The following is a 21,649-nucleotide window of genomic DNA, read 5'->3' on the forward strand; positions in this document are numbered from 1 at the left end:
ACTGCACAGCAGCAGCCACGTGTTCTGCCTTTCGGAGCACACAGGCATCCATCCCTACTCTTGCCCTCCTGCACCAAAAGTGTTTTCTGTCTCACATTGCTTTAAGTTGTGCTGTGATAATTATGTCTTATTCAGGGTGAATCTTCTTCCCTATATTCAGAATGAAAATTATCTATTATTTTTTGTTCTTTTCTGATCGGGAAGATTTCCACATCATATCTGATCAGCACAAGTTTTACTCTAGTGCATGGGGATTCATTACGCTTTGGGAAAAATTGTATTTGTTGTGGCCCTTGTTTGTTACTCTTTCTCAAGAGAACCCCTGATGTAGCTTGAACGAGAAACATCCCCTACAGGTTTATGTGTTCAAACATTTGGTCTCCAGCCAATGGGGAGGTTGTAGGACCCTTAGGAGGTGGCACCTAGCTGGAGGAAGTGGGTCACAGGGGGGAGGCTTTGATGGTTTGCAGCCCAGGCTCCCATCCCATTCATTCTCTGCTTCCTGATTGCTGATGCGATGTAACTCGGTGGCTTCCTGCTCTTGCCTTGTGTCTTCTATTCTACCCCTTCAGGCCACCATGGAGCTCATGGACCCTTTCCCACTCCATGCTAGAACACTGGCTAGCTTGAACTTGTGTAGGCAATCACATATGCTATGAGCTCATGAATGTAGAGGTCCTGTCATGTCCAGAATGTACAGCTTCTGCCCCACCCTCCCTGACTTCTGGCTCTTACAGTGTCTCCAGCCCTCTTTTGTCATGGTCCCTGAGCTTTGGGGAAGGACTGTGTCGGAGACAACCTGTTTCTGTCTGGACACATCAGTGACACTCACTCTGTAAATTTTGTGATGGTCCCTGAGCTTTGGGGAAGGATTGTGACGGAGATGACCCGTTTCTGTCTGAACACACCACTGACACTCACTCTCTACATTCTGGTCATGTGTAACCTCCCCTTTCCCAACCTGCCTCTTGTCAGGTGTCTGACTGCAGCAAAGAGAAAAGTTACCAGAACACTCTTCATATTGCTCCCTATGCTGCCTCCCCAGGCCCTAGAGCTCCTTCTCCCCAGGACCAAGAGCTCCTCCTCCCCAGGCCCTAGAGCTCCTCTCCCCAGGCCCCAGAGCTCCTCTCCCCAGGCCCTAGAGCTCCCCTCCCCACGCCCTAGAGCTCCCCTACCCACGCCCTAGAGCTCCTCTCCAGGCCCTAGAGCTCCTCCTCCCCAGGTCCTAGAGCTCCTCTCCCCAGGCCCTAGAGCTCCTCTCCCCAGGCCCTAGAGCTCCTCCCCAGGCCCTAGAGCTCCTCCTCCCCAGGCCCTAGAGCTCCTCTCCCCAGGCCCTAGAGCTCCTCTCCCCAGGCCCTAGAGCTCCTCTCCCCAGGCCCTAGAGCTCCCCTCCCCAGGCCCTAGAGCTCCTCCTCCCCAGGCCCTAGAGCTCCTCTCCAGGCCCTAGAGCTCCTCCTCCCCAGGCCCTAGAGCTCCTCCTCCCCAGACTCTAGAGCTCCTCTTCCCCAGGCCCTAGAGCTCCTCTTCCCCAGGCCCTAGAGCTCCTCCCCAGGCCCTAGAGCTCCCCTCCCCAGGCCCTAGAGCCCCTCCCCAGGCCCTAGAGCTCCTCCTCCCCAGACTCTAGAGCTCCTCCCCAGGCCCTAGAGCTCCTCCTCCCCAGGCCCTAGAGCCCCTCCCCAGGCCCTAGAGCTCCTCCTCCCCAGACTCTAGAGCTCCTCTCCAGGCCCTAGAGCTCCCCTCCCCAGGCCCTAGAGCTCCTCCCCAGGCCCTAGAGCTCCCCTCCCCAGGCCCTAGAGCTCCTCCCCAGGCCCTAGAGCTCCTCTCCCCAGGCCCTAGAGCTCCTCTCCCCAGGCCCTAGAGCTCCCCTCCCCAGGCCCTAGAGCTCCTCCTCCCCAGGCCCTAGAGCTCCTCTCCCCAGGTCCTAGAGCTCCTCCTCCCCAGGCCCTAGAGCTCCTCCTCCCCAGGCCCTAGAGCTCCTCCTCCCCAGGCTCTAGAGCTCCTCCTCCCCAGGCCCTAGAGCTCCTCTCCAGGCCCTAGAGCTCCTCCTCTCCAGGCCCTAGAGCTCCTCCTCCCCAGGCCCTAGAGCTCCTCTCCCCAGGCCCTAGAGCTCCTCCTCTCCAGGCCCTAGAGCTCCTCCTCCCCAGGCCCTAGAGCTCCTCTCCCCAGGCTCTAGAGCTCCTCCTCCCCAGGCCCTAGAGCTCCTCTCCAGGCCCTAGAGCTCCTCCTCTCCAGGCCCTAGAGCTCCTCCTCCCCAGGCCCTAGAGCTCCTCTCCCCAGGCTCTAGAGCTCCTCTCCCCAGGCCTGGCCTGCACATACAGCTGCTGCTTCTCTCCCTGCATCACCTGGGTGATTCCTGACTTCTTCTGGAACATCCTGTCTCCCATTTAGAGACAGGAACAACAGTATCTATTCAATGGCTAGCTATAAGGAGCTAGTGGGAAGACGTGTAAGCTGGAGGGCAGGGGCTGTGAGAGTAAACTCCAGAAGGCCTGGGACTGCCTGAATTACTCTGTTTCAACAACAGCAGGATGGACAAAAAGTAGGAAGCCCAGTGATGGATGCTGCTCACGAATCCAAGGGAGTTCTCGGTGGGTTGTGTCAGTTTGTCAGCGCTGCTCACTGACAGCGATGGGACTGATGGCTTACAGAGCTTTGGGGCAGTATATAATGTCAGAACTGGCATTGGCGTAATGCTGTCCCTACCTGAGTACTAGAATATGAGCAGCCCAGGCTGTGACCCCATTTTGACAGCTTGAGCCAATGGGTGTTAGTGAGAGTTAGTTACTCACATCTGGTACATCCCACAGAGGAAGGAGAGTGGGAGGGAGTCTATGTTAGGCTTTGTCTCTGCTCATGCTTACTGGGAGGGAGCTTTTGCTGCAGTGCAGGTCCTTACCTGTGCAAGGGTTTCTGTATCGTGTCTTTTCTCAGCAACAGGCTATAGACGTGTGGACGTTGTGGTTCAGGGCCTGCCTTGTGTGCCTCCATTAGCATTAGAACCTTCTGACTACCACCATTTGAGTGATTCATACTTACCTTTCTTTCCACACCTTCTTCACAGTCCCATGTTGAACTGTTTATGAACACAATGGTTTCCTCCCTCCCTTCATCACTTAGCTCACCCTGTGCTCCCCACTGCCCTCTAATCAAATCTGGATCCTGCTCTCACCACCTGACTAAGACAATGGACACAAACAAAATCGCCACTTTCTGATGATTCTCCGACTTCTGCTCCCAGCTAACAGCTGTTCATGGCTATCAATTTGAGCCATTCTCCACAGCTGTCCCTCAGGTCTGGGACAGTCCCCATCTTATACTGCACTACTGCTGTTTATCACCGTTTCCCCTTTATTCTCACAAACCAGGAGTACTCTCCCCAATTCCTCGTATTCATTAATTGTTAATAATTTCCTATGCCCAAGGGACTTCTATGTCTCTATTGTCTTGATATCTTTCCCTTCAGCTCATTCTCTGAACTTCTGTCCACTTGTACTCCTCAGAGTCATTAAAACCAAGCTCACTTGTGGAACACCTGCCTAGTCTCTAAATCGATTCAATCCGACAGGATTCTCCCTTGCTTTCTTCCTCCCTGTCCCCATGGTTTCTTCAGATATGTTTCTCTGTGAGCCACTACACTCCACTTCCTCCTCCCCATCTTCCTCCATTTCTCTCACTGCCTAACACTTTTCCCCTGCCCGAGAGGCTATATAGTCCTGGCATTCAGGGAATGGCTTTCTGCAGCTTTAGGAAGCTGCCTATCTTCTTAGTGTAACCATCACTGGGTCATCTGACTTCAGGTATACAAACTCAGTTTAGTCATGAGAAACCGTCACAAAACTCAAAGACCATTTCACAAAATAACTTGCCAGTACTCTTCAACAGTAGGAAGGTCAAAAAAGGCAGGGGAAGCCAAGGAACTGTCCCAGCCTGGAGAAAACTAAATGGACATGGCAACCCAGTGCAATGTGGGACCGGAAATGTGGGACCGGACTGGATCCCAGAACAGGCAAAGGATATTGTGACGAAAAAGGTGAAATGCCAACAGAGATGTTGACAGAAGTTATTGCTGTGCTGGTGCTAATTCCTGGCACTGAGCTACTATGGTTCTGTAATGTAGTATGTTCAGGAAGGCCAAAATTAAAACTGGAAATCTGAACTCTATATAAATTTCCTTTAAGCCTAAAATTATTTAAGGTAGTCTTGGTTCACTTGATATGGTAGCACATGCTGGTAATCCCAGCACTTGTGAGGCAGAGGCAGGAGGATAACTGAAGGTTCAAGGCTAACCTGATATACATAAGGAGTTACAGGTCATCCAGGGAGACTCTGAGTCAATAAATGGCTAAGCTAACAAAAGGTTATAATATATATATATATATATATATATATATATATATATATATATATATATATATATATATGATAGATACCAGTAATAAAAGAAGGCTATCATGACACCCTGATGATATCAGAAACACAAAAAAGGAAGTAACAAATTAATGGAAGTCTATGTATATATTTAATAATTTAGAGGAAACAGTAATTTCTTGGAAGGTCCTCACTACTCAATTCATTCAATGTAAGACAGATAAATTATGTAGTTCTACAATTATAAAAACCAAATTCAGAACTTATAAAAGTCCCTTAAAGAAATGTGTAGGCTTACATGATTTCACTGATGAATTCTACCAAACATCTAGACAAGGATTAGCAATATTTTTACACAACCTCTTCCAGAAAATAGAGCAGAAGGGAATATTCTCACACATCTATAAAGACAATATCACCTTCACTCCCAAGCCAGATAGATTGTATGTTCACTAGAGATCCATATCTCTCATACAATAGATTTAAAAATGCTTAAAAATATTAGCTAATATATTCAGTATCACAGAAAAATAATTACATACTATGATCAAGTGGAATTTATTTTAGGAATGCAAGGGTGATTCACGATTCAAGATTTGAAATCCTGTTAGTATAATCCACCATATTAACAGAATAGGAGAAAATGCATGAACATGTAATTGATACAGAAAAAAATCTGATCAACTTAACATCTCTGCATGATAAGACTTCTCAGAGAAGTAGGAATAGAAGAGAACACTCTCCTTTTAACAAACAGTATAAACACCCTACATTAACACTGTAGCTAACAGTGTTAAAACAATATAATTTACTTCTGAGGTTGGGAATAAGACAAGGCTATCTCCTGTTCTCACTCTGATTTGACAGAGTCCTGGCACTTCTAGCCACTGTCTGTCATTAGATAAGATAAATGAACAAATTTTGAGAATAAACAGAATAAAACAATGTTTGAAGATGACACAACACCCTATGTAGTAAGTTCACATAGAACAAAACCTCCTAGAACTAATTTGTGTGCACAGCAAGGTCACAAGACACGGAGGTAGCATATATAATCAATTGTATTTTTCTATATTATCAATGAACACATGGATATTCACTTTAAAACTATAATATCATTTTAACTGCTAAACAGAATTAAGTACTTAGTTGTAAATCTAAAAAACATATAGTTCATGTAGACTGAATACCATAAAACAGTGATGGAGGACACTGTAGACACAAATAAATGTAGAGTACATTGCTCAATGGATTGGAAGACTCAACAGACTAACAGATGTCAACACTGCCCAAATCGGCATTCAGATCTAGGGAAAGAAGAATAAAGTGGCAGAATTCAATCTAGTCAATAATAAAGAGCCCAACAACATGGTCTGACGTGGGTGGAGTGCAGCTACTTTATTGTTAGAACAGAATAGAGAACCCACTTTAGACCAATACAAATGAGTTCATTTTTTTTTTTTTTTGTCTTTCAGGAAATCGTATTCTTAAAATCTTTTATCCATTATGAATTCTTTTTTTTTAGGGTTTTTTTTTTAAATTTTTAAATTTTTATTTTGCAATACAATTCAGTTCCACATATCAGCCACGGACTCCCCCGTTCTCCCCCCTCCCGCCCCCCTACCCTCCTCCCAGCCCACCCCCATTCCCACCTCCTCCAGGGCAAAGCCTCCCCCGTGGACTGAGATCAACCTGGTAGACTCAGTCCAGGTAGGTCCAGTCCCCTCCTCCCAGGCCGAGCCAAGTGATCCTGCATAGGCCCCAGGCTTCAAACAGCCGACCCATGCAATGAGCACAGGACTCGGTCCTGCTGCCTGGATGCCTCCCAAACAGATCAGGCCAATCAACTGTCTCACCCACTCAGAGGGCCTGATCCAGTTGGTGACCCCTCAGCCACTGGTCCACAGTTCATGTGTCTCCACCCGTTTGGCTATCTGTCCCTGTGCTTTATCCAACCCCGGTCCCAACAATTCTCGCCCACACAAACCCTCCCCATTCTCGCCAATTGGACTCCCAGAGATCCACCCGGGGCCTAGCTATGGATCTCCGCATCCAGATCCCTCAGTAGTTGGATGGGGTCTCTAGCACGACAATTAGGGTGTTTGACCATCCTATCACCAGAGTAGGTTAGTTCGGGCTGTATCTCGACCATTGCCAGCAGTCTGTTGTGGGGGTATCTTTGTGGATTTCTGTGGGCCTCTCTAGCACTTTGCTTCTTCCTATTCTCATGTGGTCTTCATTTACCATGGTCTCCTATTCCTTGTTCTCCCTCTCTGTTGTTGATCCAGCTGGGATCTCCCGCTCCCCCAAGCTCTCCCTCCCTCGACCCTCACCCTTCACTACCCCCACTCATGTCCAGGCTGTTCATGTAGATCTCCTCCATTTCTCTGTCATTGGACGATCCCCGTGTCTTTCCTGGGGTCTTGTTTTCCAGGCAGCCTCCCTGGTGATGTGAGTAGCAGTCCAGTCATCCCTGTTCCACATCTCCATTATGAATTCTTAATTACACTGTATTTTGATTGTATTAACCCCTTCCTCAACTCTTCCCAGATCCTTCCTTTCCCCACCCATCCCACTTTCTGTCCTCCTCACTTTTAACCTAGCTAGACCAATTTGTGCTGTCCAATTATTCTTGGACATATACTGCCAGAGCATGGTTTACCCACCAGGGGCTATCCTCTTTAAGAAAATTGACTCCCCTTCCCCCAGCACTTACAATTACTAATAGCTCTGCTAGGGGTGGGACTTCATGCCCATCTCCCCCTCCATGCTGGGGTTTGGTCTGGCTTGATTTTGCACAGGTCTTGAGCTTGCTATCTCAACTGCTATGGATTCACATAGACACCTGCCTTCCTGTGTTCCAAAGACACTGTTTCCATGCATTCAGCTAGCACCTCTGCTTTTACACTCCTTCTGCTCTCTCTTCCACAACAATCCCTTTATCACAGGTATAAAAGCAACTGGTGGCTGAATTGTTGTCTTGCTAACAGATGATTCTGGAGCAAATGGATGAGCATCGGAAGACTTTGGTCTTTCACTGTACACGGAAATATACTATGCATGGTATTGCTGTTGAATCATCTTTTTGTACACTGTGAAGATATGTCACAAAAGTCCGACTACATGGTATGTGTACAAAATTAAAATAAGTCATAGATTTGTGTCTTAGTTAGGGTTTATATTGCTGTGATAAAACACCTTGACCAAGAACAATGTGGGGAGGAAAGGGTTTATTTCCTCTTACAACTCTTAGGTCATACTCCATGTTGGAGGGAAGTCAGGAAAGGAACTCAAGGCAGGAACCTGGAGGCAGTAACTGAAGCAGATGCTGCAGAAATGATGCCTCCGAGCTTGCTCTACCTCTTTGCCTTCTTAGTCAACTTAGGACCACCTACCTAGTTGGACAGGTCCCTCCCACATCAGGCAGAAATCAAGAAAAAGCCCCACAGTCTTGCCCCCATGCAATGTGATGGAGGCATTTTCTCAGTTAAGAAACTTCCCAGATGACTTTAGCTCATATTGAGTTGAGTAAAACCCAACCAGCATAACTTAAATGTAAAGTATGGTCATAAAAGGCGTAAAAACAAACAAGAGGCTGTCACAGGGATGCAGGATTCTCTTAATACCAGAAGCATGGCCTGGAAGTAGAGTAACTGATCAACTTGACTGCATCAAAATTAAAAAGGTTTGTTCTGTAAAGGAGGATAAAAGAACAGCTCCCACCTGGGAGTATGTACCTGTGAGCATCTGGCCGAGGGCTGCTATGGAGGCTGTATAAAGATGGGACTTCTCGCTGGGCGGTGGTGGCGCACACCTTTAATCCCAGCACTCGGGAGGCAGAGGCAGGCGGATTTCTGTGAGTTTGAGGCCAGCCTGGGCTACAGAGTGAGTTCCAGGAAAGGCACAAAGCTACACAGAGAAACCCTGTCTTGAAAAACCAAGAAAAAAAAAAAGAAAGAAAGAAAGAAAAAAAACCCAAAGACGAGACTTCTCAAAACCCCACAGTAAAAACATATAATGAGAAGAAACACAGAGATCTATGTCACTGAAAGATTTTGGCTGGCAAATAAGCACACAAAATGCTCAGCATCATTAGCCATAAGGGACATGCAAAGACAAAATGAAGTCTCACTGCACACACATTAAAGGACAGTAGTCAACAACAACAGTTGGGTACTTGGTACACATCACTCACACTGTGGGCTTGTACAACACTCACTGTTGGTGTGGATGCAGGGAGCGGGTCACTCACACCGTGGGCTTGTTAACACTCAGTTCTGATGCTGAGAGCGGGTCACCCATGCACTGTGAGTGTCTATAATATCAGTGATGGTACAGACACAGGGGGCAGGTCACTTGCTCTGTGGACTTGTGCCCGTGTACGAAGTAGGTGGCTCACACTCCAGCCTTGTCAAAAGAAATGAGGAGTTTCACAGCTTCTCAGAAAACTGAACATGCAAACATCTCAAAAAGTAGTGACTAGTTTAATGGGTATATATCCCACAGAAAGGAAGCCTATGCTCACACCAATACTTGCCCAAGAATGTTCACAGCTCTATCCTTCAGAGCCGAAAGCCACCCAGAGTCTTTAAGGTGAATGATGAAAGCAAACCACTATGGAAAACAACCAAGGAAAGAAAATGGATAGACTTTTGATATCTCAACCTCCTGGATGAATATTCCAGGAAGCATACTGAATGTAAAAAAGCAAAATGTTTATTACGTTTATATGATACTGTTAAAACACAAAGTTATAGAAAGTGAGATAAATGGAAGGTTTCCAGGGGTGAGGGATGGGTGAGTGATGAGTGATGAAGGTCGTACTAGGCGTCCTTGCTGTGGTGAGGATGCGCTGTATGCTGACCACAGTGATGTGGAGATCTGTTGTGATGTGAGGAAGAATGGATAAAGGGTACACTGAAACTGTGTACTTAGAACTAGATATGAACCCATAAGGACTCCAAAGCAAGTGTTTAACTAAAATATACTTTGCCCCTTGTTTTAAGCACTCATCCTTAACTATTGCTTGCAGCAGGACACTGCTAAGCCTGAAAAGCCAGGGCATGGCACTGTTGTGTCCCATCCTGTCTCTCCTGGCTTTCTTAGCCTTCTGTGTTCCCTGTTTCTCTCCAGGAACTTGGCATTTACTAAGCTCTGCATTGCAGTTGCCACAGCTACTCTGAGCGGTGGGATCCTCAAGCTATGGACTGGACCTCACCCGTTTTCCTTTCTTCCTCTGTATCTTGTTCCAAGTGCAGTCCTGAGACCCTGCCACATGGGCACATCCCGATGCTTGTCAGGAATTGATGTTCCCACCCCAGGTGGATCCACTGTGCCAGAGCTGTGCTTCAGCCCTGCACTCAGATGTTGCACTCACTGAGGTTTGAAAGGGCTGATTTGCAATGGATAAAGATCCTGACTCACAAAGCTGAGGTGAGGTTGGGTCCCCCACCACCTCTAAAGTACTTTCCTTTCACCAGGGCCAACCTAGTATTAGGAAATTGTTTACTTTCTGTAATAGTTTTGATTGCCAATTTGTTACAATTTAAAAATCAGCAGAGAGGAGTCTCAATGAGAAATTGTCTAGATAAAGTCTGCCTATGGGAATGTCTGTGAGGGATTTTCTCAGTTATCTTAACCGAGGTGGGAAGATCCATTCACCATGGGAGGCACCATTCCCTAGGCAGAGGAATCTTGAACTGTATGAGAATGGAGAAAGCATGTGAGCACTAGCAAGCTTTCTGCTCTTGACTGTGAACATGATGTCACTTGCTGACCAAGGTTCCTGCTGCTGTGGCATCCCCATAGTGATGGATTGTGGCCTGGAATTGTAAGCTAAAGTGAGTCCTTTCCACCCTGGTTTGCTTTATTTTTATTTATTTACTTACTTATTTAACTTTTTTGGATGTTTGTCACAGCAACAGAAATGAAAGCAAGACAGAGATTTGGTACCAAGAGTGGGGCCATTGCTATGATATGGCTTTTAAGCTTCTGAGACCATGTTATGGAGGAATGTAGAAGTTTTTGGTATGATGGGCCACAAAAAGTGTTTTATGGTAGAAACAGAGCTTAATGGACTATTCTAGTTAGAGGAAGACAGTAACATGGAGAGAAATGTACACAGTACAGGCTCTACTTAAGGGTTTTCAGAGTGGAACAGGCCTCTACCAGGGACTGGGCTAGAGGGCATTTGTGTGACACATTTGGTTAAGACTCTGGCTTCATTCTGCTGGTGTCATGAGAACCTTAATACAGTTGAATTGATATTGTGGGGTTATCTGTCTGGAAGAGAAAATTTCAGGACACAAGAGCATTTGGACTGGTGATGAAGAAACATATATGATTATTAAATAAGTCAGCACCACTAGAGAGGAGCCTTCTGAGCTGCACTGGGGACAATAGAGAAGGTGTCCTGAGGGCAAGACCCACCATTTGAAGGCCTTGTCTTGTGAAAATGTGAATTCATGTAAAGGAAAAAAGTCTAAGCTGAAGGGACTCCCTCCTCCTCACAGCAACTACCCAGGAAAATGTTCCCAGGATCATCTCACAGAAGCCGATACAGATGTCCAAGGGGGCCTTTGAACTGACAGCAAAACTTAGAAATGTCATCCACAGTCTACTGTTGTTGAAGGCATGAAAGATATAAGATTCAGAGGGTCATGAAGGACAGCTGAGGTCAAGCGCTATATGGCAGGATTGGAGTCCCCGCACAGAGGCCTCGAAGAAGTCGTGAGGGCGGGGCCCCAGTTACTATGGAGAATCCAAGATATTGGAGATGGCAGCATTGTGGGACATCTACCAAGGACATCTGGAGGCATGAAGTGGTGTTGGCCTGAGGATGAAGCTGTGTGCAGTAAGGGAAGCAGAGCTGAAGGGCTGATGATACTCAAGCCACTGGAAGCTCTGAAGATTACAGTATTAATGCTGGACATGGGGTGAACGATTTGATGATTGCTACACTGATTTTTGTATTTTGCTGTTTGACTGTTCTTTGATTTGCCCTGATTCCTGTCTTGTGTGGTAAGATTGTTTGCCTGCTTGTATCATTGCTTGTTAGAAGTATTGAACTTGGCTTTGATTTTATAGAAGGTCTTAGGCAAGTGACTTCGGACTCTCCTAGACACATCAAGACTGATGCACATACGAAGTCAAAGAGACTGTGGCAGCACACACCAAGTTCAAGCCATGTGGGATCCCAGCATTGAGAGGGAAAAGCGGAAATGGGCTTCTAACCAAGAATCTATCTGCAGTTGATATCCACTGGCAAAGCGAAAATGAGTTTCTCCAGTCAAGTCCCACTGGGTACATTAACCACACTTTTAGAGTAGGGCCCATGCCCAGGAGTGCCTGCCCAACACAAAATGAGCTCAACAGTACTGTTTTTTTTTTTTTATAGACTTTTGGTCTCATTTTGCTTTGTTTGGGTATTTTTTGTTTTGTTGGTCCTTTGCTTGTATATTTAGGTTTCCATTTTCATGAGTTTTTATTTTTATTTTTGTGTGTGTATATGTTTCTTCTTTTGTTCTTGTCTTTTTTAGAAGGGAGAGGGAGGAAGAAAGAACATAAGTTGGGTGGGCAGGGAGTTGGGAAGATCTGGGAGAAATTAGGGGAGAGGAAAACCTGATTAAAATATTTTTTTCAATAAAAATGTATTAGAATGTTTGAAGACTCTGGGGCCTTTGAAGGTTGGACTGTACTTTATATTATGAAATAAACATAAATCTATGGGGACAGGGCTGAAGTTATAGCTTACGTGATGCGTTTCTATGCCACGTTAGTAAGAGTGGAATTGTGACTGTTAGTTGTAACTGTTAACTAGACATAATCTAGAATCACCAAGGAAGAGAGTCGCAGTGACTGTCCAGATCAAGTTGGTCTATGAGCGATCTAGAGGGGATTGTATTGATTGTGTTCATTGATGTTGATGGAGCTACCCCAGGGGGATGGCATCATTCCCTGGGGAAGGGATCCTGAACTGTATGGGAGTGGAGAAAGCAAGCTGAGCACAAGCATGCAATGGTCATTCTTTCTCTGATCTTTAAAATTTCTAATTATTTTTATTTTTGAGATTATAATTCCAAAATTTCTCCTTTAACTTTCTTCCCTCCAAATTCTCCCACATACCCGACCCTGCTCTTTTTCAAATTCATAACCTCTTTTTTCACTAGTTGTTATTGATGCACGCACACACACACACACACACACACACACACACACACACACACACAAATATATATTGATAATATGTGTGTGTATTCATATATATTCCTCAATATAATCTGTTCAGTCCATCTAATGTTACTTTTATGTATGTTTTCGGGGCTGATCATTTGGCACTGGACAACCAATGGGTGTGCTCTTTTCCGGGAAAGACCACCTCTTCTTCTCCTAGCTTTCCTCAACTGCCTATAGTCTTTGTGTAGGGTTGAGGCCTAGTGAGCTTCTCCCCTTCCACTTTGTCATACTTGAGGCAACCAACAGTCCTACACAGGTATGACACCTTTAAACCACAGAAACAACCAGCATGGCACAACAACCCTAAGGGTGAAGTAGTAGCATGTGTACCTTAGTGGTAACCAACAACTTTCTATTTGCCTTAAGAGCCACTCAACAAGAGGGAAACCAGCTGGGCGATGGTGGCACACGCCTTTAATCCCAGCACTTGGGAGGCAGAGGCAGGCGGATCTCTGTGAGTTCAAGGCCAGCCTGGGCTACAGAGTGAGTTCCAGGAAAGGCATAAAGCTACACAGAGAAACCCTGTTTTGGAAAAAAACAAAAACAAAAACAAACAAACAAAAAACCAAGAGGGAAACCATATGTGGTACTAGAAGCCTAGAGAACAACTCATTACTAGTGAAGTCATGGATCCTGTAACCACCACTTCATTGAACCAACATAACCCCTAACTACATTATAAATATTTGTTCTTATACCAACCAATATGTTTATTCTTCACCACATATCAAGGGAACATCTCTTTGCAACAGACAGAGACTATTACAGAAAAACACAGCCAATCAAAATGCTGAGTTGTGGAGACCAGTCCCAATGGAGACATCTACAAAACACTCCCACACTTAAGACTCATGTAAAAGAGGGAACAAAAAGATGACAAAAGCTTGTGGTTCAGGGAATTAGCTGTAAGATTGTGTCTCCTAGCGATGTCAGATGCCCTTGACTGGAGATGTGATGTAACTAGCCATTTTGAGTTCTTGCCACTGTGGTGTCCTTGTGGTGATGAACTATAGCTGTAATTGTGAGATGAAGTGGAACTTTTCCCCACCTCCTTTTTCCTTAGTAAACAATTACATTTATTTCTTTATTTAGTGTATATATGTATACATATACATAGGCATGCAAGTGCCACAGCATGCATGTAGAGTTCAGAGGACAGTGGTATGGAGTCAGTTTATTTCCTTCTACCTTTTATTTTTTATTTTTGTGAAATCAGACTGTTTTATCACATAATATATCCTGTTTATGGCTTCCCCTCCCTCTGTTTTTCCTAGTTCCTCCCCACCTTCCCTCCTATCTGGAATCACTCCCTTTCTGTCTTTCATTATAAAAGAACAAGCTTCTAAGAGACAATATTAAAATACAACAAAATAAAATAAAATAAGATAAAACAAAGACTATAACATCAAAGTTGGATAGGATAAACCAACAGAAGAAGCGAAGCCCCATAGAAGGCATAAGAGCAAAGAACTCACTTGCTCACATACTCAGGAATCCCATAAAAACACTGAACTGGAAGCCATAATATATACACAGAGACCTGGTGCAGACCCATGCTCACACTGTCTCAGCATCTGAGTTCATATGAGCCTCGATCATGTTGATTTAGAGGGGCTTGTTTTGTTGGTGTTCTCTACCCTCCTCTGGCTCTTACACTCTCTCTACTTCCTCTTCCTTGCAGTTCCCCGAGTCCTGAGCAAAGGGACTTGAGGGACACATCCCATTCAGAGTTGAGTGTTCCAAGGTCTCACTCTCTGTGTAATGTCTGGCTGTGGCTCTCTGTATTTGTACCCATCTGTGGCAGGAGGAAGCCTCTCTGATGATGGCTGAACAAGGCATTGATCTGTTTCCCTGACCGAAGTGGCCTGTGGGTTCCCAGGGGACCTGTTTTATTTTGCAACAGAAACGAAACTAAGCCGCTTATACTGACCAACACATGAAATCCATGTTTCACATCCACTGTGGACGTGGGATGAAGAGGCTGAGTGCCCTGCTCAGTTGGGTCCTTAGCCCATTCAGTTCACCACAGCTGCAGGAACACAGGAAGTCCCCTGCAAAGTGACAGCTTTGGCCTTCTGCTTGAGCAGCCATGTTTTCTTTCTATCTAGACTCACCATCATATTCCATATTCACCAGTATAGCCCTAAGTCCCATTGCATTAGGTTTAGCACACCACAAGCTCTGGTGAGAAATCACCTGGACTGTTTCCAGGAAGGATTAGGCTCTCATGGCTATGAGCACACCCAGGACCAGGTCCACAGTGCAGAACTCCCCAGAATGGAGGACTCCTACCTCATACACCTGCTGTTGCCCAGCTAGGAAACTCCTGGAAACCTGACATTAACATGAGGCTTAGGACTAAAGTCTAAACACGTAAATGACATCTGGGGTTGAGGCTCTGAATTTGGACCTCATCAATATTATGTGTTGGTGAAGCATGCCTTGCCCTTAGCCATCTTTGTAAAGGAAGTTTTGTGCAAACAGAAACACCCATTCATTTACATTTTGTATACTGGCTGATTCCATGAAGGGCTGAGAAAGAGCTGTAACAGAGTGTCTTGCAATGCCATCAATTATTTACTAGTTGGATCTTACATTACTAACTTCAGTGCTGTAGCTTTTATACAACTCCTGGGCATGTAGGAAGACAGTCTTCAATGTCTACTAAAGACTACAACAGGGCTAACTGAGGGACTCACTGACAATGGTGAATCCCATCTCATTAAACAGATATCAGGCTACATTTCCCCACTGTTACCAGGGGACTTTAATGAGGAACTGGGAAGAATAGAGTTAAACCCCAAAAGTCTTTAGGTAATGAACCTAGCACCCTCATGTTACACAGGGAAGACCTGGATTTAGCAGTGTAGTCAATTTTCTGAAGCTAACAGGTGTCAGCAGAGGGACAGAACCCATCTTCACATTCCACATTGTGTATTTTTCTTCTGATTACACTATGCTACTTTAGTCAAATGTACCGAAGAATCACAGGCACATTGTCCTGGGCATTCCTTTGCAGAATGCAGAAAGAAAAAAGGCTAGAACCCAAGTGGGCTTTCAGCCAATGCCACCCCACTTGAGGGTGCTCACAGGCACCCTTCTTTTTTTCTGAACATCTGTCTCAGAATATTGTATGGCATTGGTATTACTGCCACCATTTTAGCATTTGGTGGGGGTGCAAACTAAGGGATATGCCAGTGGGTACTGAATAATAAGTTGCAGGAAATGAATATTAAGTCACAAAGTGAAAAGCCAAGAGAAACTCACAGGGTATAACCCAAGAATACAAATCTCAGGTGGTAGAGGGTCTAGAAGGAATTGGGGGACAGAAAGATTATTTTTTAAAAAAAAAATATATATATATATATATATATATTATATAAAATTCTTAAAGAATAAATTTAAAAAAACCTCACAGATATTAAAGCCCAAAAGAAAATGGTTCCAGGTTCCCACATATCCATGCCTGTGCACCTATTACAGTATAGAATTCTCACATATTTACAAGGGTATCACCCTTGAAGATAATGTGAATGATATTCCACACTCTCTCCTGATATTTGTGTGATCTGACTTTTTGTATTTACTCATATATCTGGCCTATTGTTAGCATCCAGTTTCAATTCCCTCAACATCACAGATACTTAGTAACAAATCATTGCTTCTGTCTGCTCATAACGTCTACACCCTTTCAGTGGTTTTACGTTCATTGCGGTACCAATTCCTACTCTTTTATATTAATTTCCAAGTCTTCATACAAAGTGATGGATTTCTTTATGGCATTTACACACCTGTATATCATTACACATTGCTCTTATTCATCCCCTCTCAGCTGCATGCCCCTTGCCTCCTTTTGCTGCCCCTCCCCTAATTCCCTCTGGTTTCTGCTACCTATATTTCATGGTCCACGATTTCTCCTTACGCCTCCCTTTAGCGATCAACCTTCTATCTCATAGTTTCTCTTCTACTTTTGAACACACACACACACACACACACTTGAAATTGTGCACATAAGAGAAAACACACTAATTTTCTTGAGTCTGTCCTACTTTGCTTAAGATAATGAGCTTCCATTCTATCCATTTCTCCACAATTGCTATGACTCTATTCTTGCCTAGAACAGCTTTGTGAAACTTAGAGCCCATGGCACATGTCTCCTTTGGAACTTCTTTAAGCATTTCTTAGCAAGATTAGTGGATAGTTTGGCTTCCATAAAAATAAAATGTAAGGTGCCAAGTGAAACTGCAGTACATTTTTATATTAGCTGCAGAAGTACTGGCATCTGTGACTTCAGTGTCCCCATCTGTTACAATATGGCTTCGGTGTTCCTCAAGGGTCTTAGCACTGACCTTTTAAAACCTTCTTAGCAAGAATATAATGTAGCAATTCGGCAGTAGTGGAAGTAGACCAAGCATGTCAGCACTTTCTAAATTCCAATGACTCCATTAATTCCCCAAGGCCATCTGAGGGAGACCTGGGTCAGAGGAGAGCATGCGCCCTAGTGTGACATGCTAGATGGTGTTGAAACTGCTGAAAGGTGGACTCTAGTGGAGGGCAATGAGGCCTCTGAGGTATCCCCCTCAGAGGAGACTAATTAGTTCTCTCGAGACCTTGGTTGGTTCCCAGGAGATCAATTGATTATAAGCAGCTTCTTGTCTCACCGTGTGATCTCTCCCTCTTGTACACATTCCTGCCATCATGCCATGTTGTGGCCAGAAGGTCCTCCCCAGAGCTGAGCTGATGATGGCTCAATGCTCTCGGGATTCTCTAACTACAAATGAAAAGTAAGCCTCTTCTCTTAATATATTTCCTAGCCTTCAGCATCGTGTCATAGGAGGAACAGAAACAGACCAACACCATCCACACTTCTCCCTGCTTTGGGTATGTATTCTTCCGACAAACCATGCATTATGTACATAAATTAAGAAAGAGGTCGGGAGAAACTTCTATCATGTTTGACCACCAGTTGGATTTCCAAGTACAGGAATAGTTCACACGACAGACAATTAAACGGAACAATAACTAGAGGACAGGAGGAAGACGGGGCCGATAAGAGCAAAAAAATGCACTACCTGGCAGGCAGTGCAGATGAAATGGGATTCTTCAGCTTTTTGTTCTAATGAGACCAGCACTGTTTGAGAACATGGTCACCATTCAGTGAGGGTGCAATGTGTGGAAGCAGCACTCGGTGTGGACGCAAACCGAGGGATGTGCCAGTGGGTACTGAATATTAAGTTGCATCTGCTCTTTGAATCACACATTTTGAATTTTATTCATCAGAAACTGAGAGTCCCAACAAAGAAACATTTATAAGAAGCTTCCCGCTTATTGTCATTGATGACAGTGAGTGTCTACACAGCATGGCCAGGATTGGGCAGAGACTTTCTGAAACAGGTGACATGCTGACAAAAGCTTTCCATTCTAGCATTACATCTTCCCGCCTCAATCACGCTTCCTTTGCAGATTTCTCCTCTAATAACGATTTCCATTCATGATCAAAGAGGCAGCTGATGAGCTCTGGGTCTCAGTTCTGAGCTGACCTTTTTAGTGTGCTTAGTGAGGATGCAGTCTAGCAACCCAGCTTGATTGGAGAGAGAGAGAGAAAGTGTGCAACTTTAATTATTCCAGAGGCTTTATTAGCTTCTCAAGGGCATTTGCGGGGATCTATAACAGAGACAAGATCAGAGGTGTTAGTATTGACCAAGGACAGGGCCCCAAGACGTGGTGGGGAGACGGGAAAGCCAGCTGCTGCAGGAGACACTGGCAGAGGAAGGAGCCGGTGACACACGGATGCCTGCAAGCCATGATCCTGGTTCTGAGAGATGTCAGAGGACAGACAGTGAAAACACACTGGTGGGGAAGTGAAAAGAGCCTCTCGGGGACTACGGACAAAGACAGGTACTTGTTTAAACCTATGCAGGAAAACAAGGGGTGGGGTGCACAGAGAAACTGAGGAAGAGAGAAAAGAATAGGAAAGGAGTAAACCAGGAAGGACGAGAGGAAGCAGGACAGAGAGGAGAGCAAAAGACAGAAAGGGAAGGAAAGGAGGAAGAAAGGGAGAAAGGAAGAAGAGAGGGAGAAAAGACAAAGAGAAGGAGAGAGAGATGGGCACAGGAAGGAGTAGAGATGGAGAACACAGGCTACTCTTAGGATGTGTCAAAAAAACCACCAAGGACCTGAAAGTCCCCACATGTTCTTGCAGAGGGCTCACTCAGCCAGGCTTTCTAGCTCTGCGGGTTGGGTCAAAGGCATCCTGTGGTCAGGGACCATAGAATAAAGGGGGACCAGGACTGGTGGGCTCAGAAAGCAGAGAGCTAATGACCAACCTCTGACCCCAAGCCCTAAGTGTACTAGAGAAGAGGGCGGGAACTCTGAGAGTCGCAGACATCCACAGAGGTGCCAGCAGAACACTAGGCTATGGACAGACCCAGCCAGGCAGGCCATGGGGCACTTGGCATGGGGAAAGGTGCAGGGGAAGCTATAGGATTCCCTGACATTCAACATCTTTATTGAAGAGCCCCCTCCGACCTCAATATCCCTGCAGTAAATTATGTGGCCCGGACCCCAAACGGAAGCAGCATCTTTGAAGGATGGAGCGTGTTGTCCGAGTGGCGTTTGCAGAGAGAATGCTAGCAGCAGTGACTGTGTGGCTGCCCACGAAGTTGTTTCTCCATCTGTGCTCGGGTGCAGGCCGGGAGAGGTGAAGCACAGGAAGAAGGCACAGGATACACCACGGTTGTACGTATCTTCCTGTGGGGTTTCCACATGCAGTCTATCACTCACAAAACATTGTGAAGCTGCCTAAAAATGTGGGATTTTGTGTCTATGCACACACAACCACGTGTGTCTAGACATGTGGATGCACATTATAAACACGTGCATAGAAATAGTTCCACACATTAATTTCAAGTGAAGAAAAGAAGTTGCAGTGGAGCATATGGCCTAAGCCCTTTGGTGAGGTAAAATGAAATAAAATAAAGCTCTGTAAATAGCCATGCATGTATAAATGTAAGAAAATGTACAGAAGTCCAAATGTGCCATGGGAGACAGAGCTGAGCTTAGGAAGGACTAGAAATGGAGTCATTTGCTATCACGAGCAAGCTCCAACTTTGTAATAAAAATAAGGAAAAAAATTATTGCCAGTCCCCAGGCTCTCAGACGACAGATTCCAGATAACTGTGATTTTCATCTTTGTGCTTTTATGTATTGTCTAACTTTTCCCTGGTAATCATCTTTCATTTCTGAAATAGTTTTATATTGTTTTTATTACCAGTAATCATAGACATTAAAGATAAACTCAGTGGTATTCAGCATTTAAATTCATTTGTTATTCATCCTACAAAAGGTATTTTTCTAGCTGAGTCAAGGCCATTCCACCTGAATGAACCCAAGAGCATACTTGTATGTGCAATTCAAGAGTTAGTCCTGAAAGACCAGCACCTGTCACCGAAACATTAGGCCCTAAATTATAGTCAGTGACATGGCCGTGGGGCAGAGGCCTGGGAAGTTCTTAGGAGCCACATTAGAGCCCATGCAGAATATTTCCTTCCACTATGTCATTCCCTTGGAGTGGCCTCAGTACTACACAGGATGAGAATAAGTCCTCAGGAATATAGACTGAGGGTATGGTTAACACTGGAGGGCAGGTTCAAGTGAGCAGGGCCTGCCTGGGCTGTAGGACTTGCCTGGGCTGTGGGGCCGGCTGGCTGTGGGGCCTGCTGGCTGTAGTGCCTGCCTGGGCTGTAGGGCCTGCCTGGGCTGAAGGGCCTGCCTGAGGTGTGGGGCCTGCTGGCTGTAGGGCCTGCTGGCTGTAGGGCCTGCTGGCTGTAGGGCCTGCTGGCTGTGGGGCCTGCTGGCTGTAGGGCCTGCTGGCTGAAGGGCCTGCCTGGGCTGTGGGGTCTGCCTGGGCTGAAGGGCCTGCCTGGGCTGTGGCTTGGGTCTCCACTGTTCCAGAAGGTAAAGCTGTAGGAAGTCATAGGGCTCTCTCTCTAGACAGGGGAGAGAGAAACAGATAGCAATACAACAATAAGAGGCGTCTGTGATCCCTATCAACAATGGATAAAATACCTGGACAGAAAGTCCGAAAGGAAACAGCTTCTGGAGATGACACAGTAGTTACAGAGAACACTGCAGAACGAAAGGATGCCACAGACAGAACATTCTACCAGGATTAGCAGAAGACACACTTTTTCAAAGCTCGTTTTCCAGAATAGATCCCAAATGAGTTGACAACATGGATTTAACAAACCTATCAAGACTGAAAACATCTCAAACATTTCCCTAAACACAGTAAAATTAGACCAAAAAAATCATTGACAAAACTAGGAAAATTCACAGAAACATGGACATTAAATTTCGATCTCCTAAACAACCATTGTGTCAGACAAGGTACTCAAAGGGAAGGGAGAAAATATGTTGAGCCAAATGGTGACAAAATCCCACACAGCAAAGCCTCTGGTGTAAAAGGGAAGGTCACAACATGAAGTGCCAGCATTAAAAAGAAAGACAGATTTCAAGCACATCTCTATCCCTCATAGAACTAGAAGAAGATGAAACCAGGCCCACGACTAGTAGCAGAAAGAGATATGAATATTAGAGTGGAAATAGACAAGGTAAGAAAAGCAATGGGGACAAATAACGTTTTATAAAAAAGGTTAAATTGATACACCCTCAGACACACACAGACAAAGACAGAGACACAGACAGACAGACAGACACAGTAGAAGACTCAAAAAAGTAAATTCATGAGGAAGAGGAGACACTGCAATGAGCAGCATGGGAATAAAATGGATCATAAGTTTATTGTGAACAATTACATGCCACAAATTGGACAACTTAGGAGAAATGGATACATTCTAAGATTAAATCAAGAGTAAATAAAAAGCATGGACAGACCAATAACAAATAAGGAGGTTAAATCAGTAATCAAGTCTCCAACAACATAAAGCCCAAGGCCATATGGCTTCATTGTGAACTCCATCAAATATCCAAAGATAATACCAATCCTCTTAAACTCCTCAACAAAATAGAAGGGACCCCCCCAACC

At 45.1% G+C, this 21,649-nt stretch overlaps 1 protein-coding gene across 1 annotated transcript in view; it reads right to left on the bottom strand.

The window, feature by feature from the left end:
- The window catches only part of Otud7a (OTU deubiquitinase 7A), a 322,225-nt gene that overhangs the window by 160,398 nt on the left and 140,178 nt on the right, over positions 1 to 21,649 (bottom strand). The gene's annotated exons all lie outside the window — the stretch shown is intronic.

This window comes from Peromyscus eremicus, chromosome 1, assembly GCF_949786415.1.
Source record: "Peromyscus eremicus chromosome 1, PerEre_H2_v1, whole genome shotgun sequence".
NCBI classification, from domain to species: domain Eukaryota; kingdom Metazoa; phylum Chordata; class Mammalia; order Rodentia; family Cricetidae; genus Peromyscus; species Peromyscus eremicus.